The sequence below is a fragment of the Mirounga leonina genome, unplaced genomic scaffold (assembly GCF_011800145.1).
Source record: "Mirounga leonina isolate KUSES-001 unplaced genomic scaffold, KU_Mleo_1.0 Mir_53, whole genome shotgun sequence".
In the NCBI taxonomy this organism is placed as follows: Eukaryota; Metazoa; Chordata; class Mammalia; order Carnivora; family Phocidae; genus Mirounga; species Mirounga leonina.
This window is the reverse complement of record NW_023270807.1, coordinates 10,639,088-10,644,531: the sequence shown is the minus strand read 5'-3', so window position 1 is coordinate 10,644,531 and position 5,444 is coordinate 10,639,088. Positions and strand designations below refer to the sequence as shown.

The window sequence follows — 5,444 nt, the reverse complement described above, 5'->3', positions numbered from 1 at the left end:
TCGCACGCGTCAGTACATCGTTCCTGTTTATGGCCGAATAATATTCCGTCGTATGGATATACCACATTTCCTTTCTTCACCTGTCAGCTGACAGACATTTAGGTTGTTTGCACCTTTTAGCTATTGTGAATTGTGCTGCTATGACATTTTTGTGCAAGTTTCGTCTGAACACCTGCTCTCGATTCTTTTGGTACATATGAGGAGTGGAATTGTTGGGATCATATGGCGAGTCTATGTTTAACTTATTGAGGGACCGCCAGACTGTTTCCACAGCAGCTGCATCATTCTCTGCTCTCGGCAGCAGCGTGTGAGGGTTCCAATTTCCCCACCTCCTTGCCAACACTGGTTATTTTCCTTTTTATAGCCATCCTAGTGGGTGTGGAATGGTATCTCATTGTGGTTTTTGATCGCGTTTTCCTAATGACTAATGACATGAATCATCTTTGCCCTTAACTCTTTGGGGGGCCTCCAGCAGGCCCCTTGCCCCCTGCATGCCTCAGTTTCCTTGTGTCTAAATCGGGATACCATCTAGGGTGGTTGTAAGGGTGAAATGAGTGACTCATGTGAAGAACTAAGCTCCTGTGCCAGACATGCAGTGGGGACTCTCGAGACTGTGTCAGGCAGCCCCGGTCCCATCCTTGCTCAGGCAGGGGAGAGGCTGCCGCTCGGGGGACCCTCCTGGCTCTGACCAGCTGGGACTCTGCAGGGTAAGTTAGAGCTGTTGCCTTCTGCCTGGCTGTCTGCACCTCTCTACCTCCCACCACCCTGCGTGCCTCAGGGATCCGTGACCCTTCCGAGGCTGGGCTGGGACTGGTTTCCAGTCAACCAAGAAGATATTTCTGGAGTGTAGCAGATCCCCTGAGGCCCTTTTTCCATTTCTGTGCACCCTCCCCGGCCTTTGTGTGCTTTCCCTTCTGTGGGCTCTCTCTACAGACTGTACTCAGCTACTGGACCAAACTGGAAGTGCCTGGAAGTTTGCACCCCCCGAAGTGGCCCTTAGCCAACAATGGGGGTGCAGGTGAGAGAGGGCTCAGCTCCTTTGCCTGGCATGGGGAGGATCCTGAGGTATAACGTGTACCCCAGAGTCCCCTGTGGGACAGGCTAAAGCCAGCCTCTGAACCCTTGTTGGCCCACCCTGCTTCCCCCAGTCCCTCTTCAGCGTCCCCTGGGAGCACTGCCTTAGGAAACCACTGAGCTGGGAATCCCCATCTCAGGATCCGCTTCTGGGGAACTTGACCTAAAACCCGCAGCACCTACTGTGTACCAAGCCCTGTGCAAAATGCTGAGATAGACAGTGATAAACAAGATGTGGTTCTTTCCCCTAAGGAGCTCACAGCTTGGTCGGGGCTGGTCCTGACAGCAGTCATAATGCTAATGGCCAATGTTGCGCACCTACTGTGTGCCGGGCACCAGGCTGACCACTTTACATACTTTACTTCATTAAAACCCTGTTGGGATGCCTGGGTGGCTCAGTCGATTAAGCATCCGACTCTTGATTTCAGCTCAGGTCATGATCTCAGGGTTGTGAGATCAAGCCTTGCATCAGGCTCTGTGCTCAGCACAGAGTCTGCTTGGGCTTCTCTCTCTTCCTCTCCCTTTGCCCCTCCCCCCACTCATGTTCTCTCCCTCTCTCTGTCTCTCTTTCTAAGTAAGTAAAATTAAGAACAAAAACAAAAACCCTGTAACCCTCTGTGCAGGGACGGTATTATCACCACCACTTTACAGATGAGAAAACCCTTATAATAACTGGACTCATGGGGGCATTTCCTCTGTTCCAGGCAGGTGCCATTAAGGTGAGGAACCTAGGCCACAAGCAGGTAGAGCCAGAACCAGAAGCAAGTCTGCTTATATACGATACCAGTGCCTGACCCTTGGGCCTCAGGGGCGAGGGCCAGGTCTGGGAGCTCAGCCCTTGGGGCCAGGACCATGCCTCTGTCCTACACGTGGCCCCTGGCCCGACAGGCAGGCTGAGAAGACGCAGGAAGGCCTTGGCCACTCAGAGGGCAGGGGGCTGTGTCTCTCCTATCAGACTGGGGGCTCCCTGAGGTCGGGGGCTAGTCTCAGACTCTCTTATTGGGAACATTATCTTTTTTTAAGTTTCTTCTTTCTTTTTTTTTTAATTTTTAAAAGATTTTATTTATTTATTTGACAGAGAGAGAGACACACACACAGTGAGAGAGGGAACACAAGCAGGGGGAGTGGGAGAGGGAGAAGCAGGCTTCCCGCTGAGCAGAGAGCCCGATGTGGGGCTCGATCCCAGGACCCTGGGATCATGACCTGAGCTGAAGGCAGATGCTTAACGACTGAGCCACCCAGGCGCCCCTTTTAAGCTTCTATTAGAGAAACTGGCAAACTCACACAGAAGTAGAGAACAAAGCATAATGAACTACCGTACACCCATCCCCAGACTCAGCAGCAATCAACTCATGGCCAATCTGGTTTCATCAACCCCCTGCCCATTCTCCACCCCCCCGCCCCACCCTTAGGTGATTTGGAAGAACACCTCAGGCTGCATATTGTTTTACAGATTTTTCTGAACGTGCATCTAAAGATAAAGGCTCTCCTTCAGGAAAAGGGCCAAAATCCCTTAATTATAGAGACGTTTGTGAAGGTAAGGACTTGCTTCTCATTTCCTCCTTGTAGCCAGCTCAGGGGAGCCCCATGGCTCTGGGTTTGAGGTTCCTTCTGCTTCCATTTCCAGGGCACAAAAGATGCCCAAGCCGGATGGGCTCTGAGCGTGCGGTGCATTGACTTTGGCCAAGAGCCTCGTCTACCAATGGAGGGCAGGGGCAACCTCTGTGGGCAGCCTGGCTCTGACCCGTCTGCATGGGGCTCCTGGTTCCATCTGTGGACTGCGTTGAGGACTTCGGGACCGTCCCCCTTTGTGGCCCTTAGCTGCAATTAGTGGGCCTCACTGGCCTGTCTTGTGTGTTTATACCTTTCTGCCCCTCATAGTACTGGATGTGGCTCTTTCCATTTGTATGTTTCCTGCACATGGGCACTGCTGTTTTGAAAAAAAAAAAAAAAAATTTAACTTTGGTGAATGTCCTTGTGTTCCTTGTGTTGTAATTTTCACTCAGTGCTGTGTTAAAAATCTAGCCTCAGTACTCCAAACTGCTGTGCCATATTCCATGATGTGCATCCCCACAATTTTCTGCCCACCGCCCCCCTCGTGGGAACAAGCTGCGGGGCTCCCCCTGCCTGGCCTGTGGGGACCTGGCTGAGACTCCTGGGATGCAGTCATGAGTGGCGCTGTTGGGTCACAGGGCACCTTGTGTTTCATTTGACGGAGCATGGCCACCTGAGTCCATGGTGCGCCCCCTAGCCTACCCCCGCCGGGGCTGGGCTTCCTCCAGCTCTCTCATTTTTGCCCATCCTTTGGAAGTAAGCGATGTCTGGTGATTTTCAGCACCTCTTCTCATGCGTGTTTGCTTTTGGGGTCTTGTCTCCTTTCACTGCCTGTTCATGTCTCTTGCCCAGTTTGGGGGTAGGGTTGCAGTCCTCTCGTTGCTCTGTAGATGCTTCTTGTATCATCTGGTCTAGATGCTAATCCTTGGTGGGTTCTGACATGGCCAGCCTCCGCCATCACTCTGTCCTCTTCGGGCACTTTGAAACCTAACTCCTCTCCCTCCTGCCGGCCGCCCGGCTCCTTTCTGAGTGGATGGCACAGGTGAGACCCTTCTCACTGTCTCTGCCCTTTTGGTAAATGCCAGGCATCCGGGACAGGGTACATCCTGCACCAGGAACTCGCTCTTAGTGTGGGGCTCAGGCACGGGGGAGGGAGGGACTGGCCAGAACAGGACAGCAGCTGCCCCAGAGCCTTTTCCTACTTCTCGGGTGCCCTTGCCCCTGACGGGTCTGGGTCTAACTGGTTCCTTCATTCACACTTACCAGCACTAGGCTGGAGCATGATGTCGGCCCTCAGCCCTCCAACTTGATTAAGACCCTGCCCCTGGCCTCAAAAACTTCAGCTCAGTGGAGAGAAAAAAACACATCCATTGACCACGGATGTGGCTCGATGGAAGCCTCAGAGAGAGGGCACTCCGGAACACAACTTGGACCACTGCCATTGCTGGTCAGGGAGGGCTTCCCAGAGGAGGTGCCTTTGGTCTGGGCTTCGGAGGCAGCATGAGTATTCTCCAGTCCTCAGCAAGGTCTTATTTAAAGCCCTGAGTGGGAATGGGAGTGGAACTTTTCATCTTTATTTCCAGGGAATATGATTTCTAGGTCTTTCCCTTTCATGGAGTTGAGGGGTCTTTGCCCCTGGCTTCTTCTTCTGAACAGGGGCCAGGATGACGCACAAGGGAAAGGAGGCTGGCTGGGGGGTTAGCAGATCTGCCTTCTTGGAGTGACCTTGGGCAAGTTCCTTTTCCTCTCTGGACCTAGGCCCCCTCATGTGAATGAGGAGGGCCTGGGGTGGAGAGAACTCTCCCAGGACCTTTCAGAATCCCCAGAATGATGCCACATGGCAGGAATGGCTGTCTTACCCTCTTCTTCACCGCCTATACCCTTCAAGTACAAGGGCACTGAGGGGAGTCTGCCCTGGGTCCATGGCCCCAGGACCTCCCTGGGCTCTCTGCTCTGTAATTCCCCTTTCTACCAGACTGAGGGCAGGCTTGATTTCTTTTTCAGGGTTTGCTCTCAGAGTCTTTTGCATTTTCCTTGCAACAGCGCCTATCAGTTGGGCAGATCCCATGTGTTAGGCTCTAGGCTCAGTGTTTTACTTCGTTTACTTGTCACAAATCTGTGAGGTGGGTACTATTATGCCAAGGGGCTCAGAGAGAGTAAGCCACCTGCCCCAGGTCACCCAGCTTATAAGCAGCAGGACAAGGATTCCAAGCCAGCTCTGTGCCCACTCCAGAGTCCATTTCCTCTGCCTATGCCCACACGGGTCCTCCCTTTCCTAAATTCCTGTTAGCATTCCCTGTTAGCGTTCCCTGGCCAAGCCCTCTCTATACTTCTCCCTGACTCCAAACCTTGACCTCACACAGACACCTTTCCCAGAATCACCCCTACTTTCCCCTCTGCCATCCCTCACCCTCTGCCCTCTCTCCTGCTAGAGACTTGTTAGCCCTTCCAGGTGTCTCTCTGTTACTCTGCATCTCCCTGGAGCGCACCCGGGAGCTGGGTGCCGACGCGAAGCCACAGGGATCCCTGAGGCTCCTCATTAGGCTCCAGCCCTGCTGCACAGCCTAGCCCCGAGGAGGGGCTTGGGTGGGGCCTCCGGGCCTCACATCCCTCGGGGTCACTCGCTTTCCTGAGGTTGAACAGGGTGAGCCAGGGAGGTCATGCTCTAGGGCCCAGCAGGGCTGGAGATCTGGGCCCTGGCAGCTGGCCTGGCATGTGCCCGAGGTGGCCAGCCTGAAGGTACGTGCTTGTCCTGCTGGAGGCTGCTGGGTTATCAGAGGGGAGTGAATGGGCTGGGACACCCCGTCTCCTAGGAC

General features: G+C 53.8%; 1 long non-coding RNA gene across 1 annotated transcript; it reads left to right on the top strand.

The window, feature by feature from the left end:
- Window positions 1–603: 603 nt before the first annotated feature.
- Window positions 604–3,007, top strand: LOC118001268. The gene is made up of 3 exons (XR_004676664.1): window positions 604–707; window positions 2,528–2,611; window positions 2,702–3,007. It is a non-coding gene; the product is annotated as an uncharacterized LOC118001268 (long non-coding RNA).
- Window positions 3,008–5,444: the final 2,437 nt, after the last annotated feature.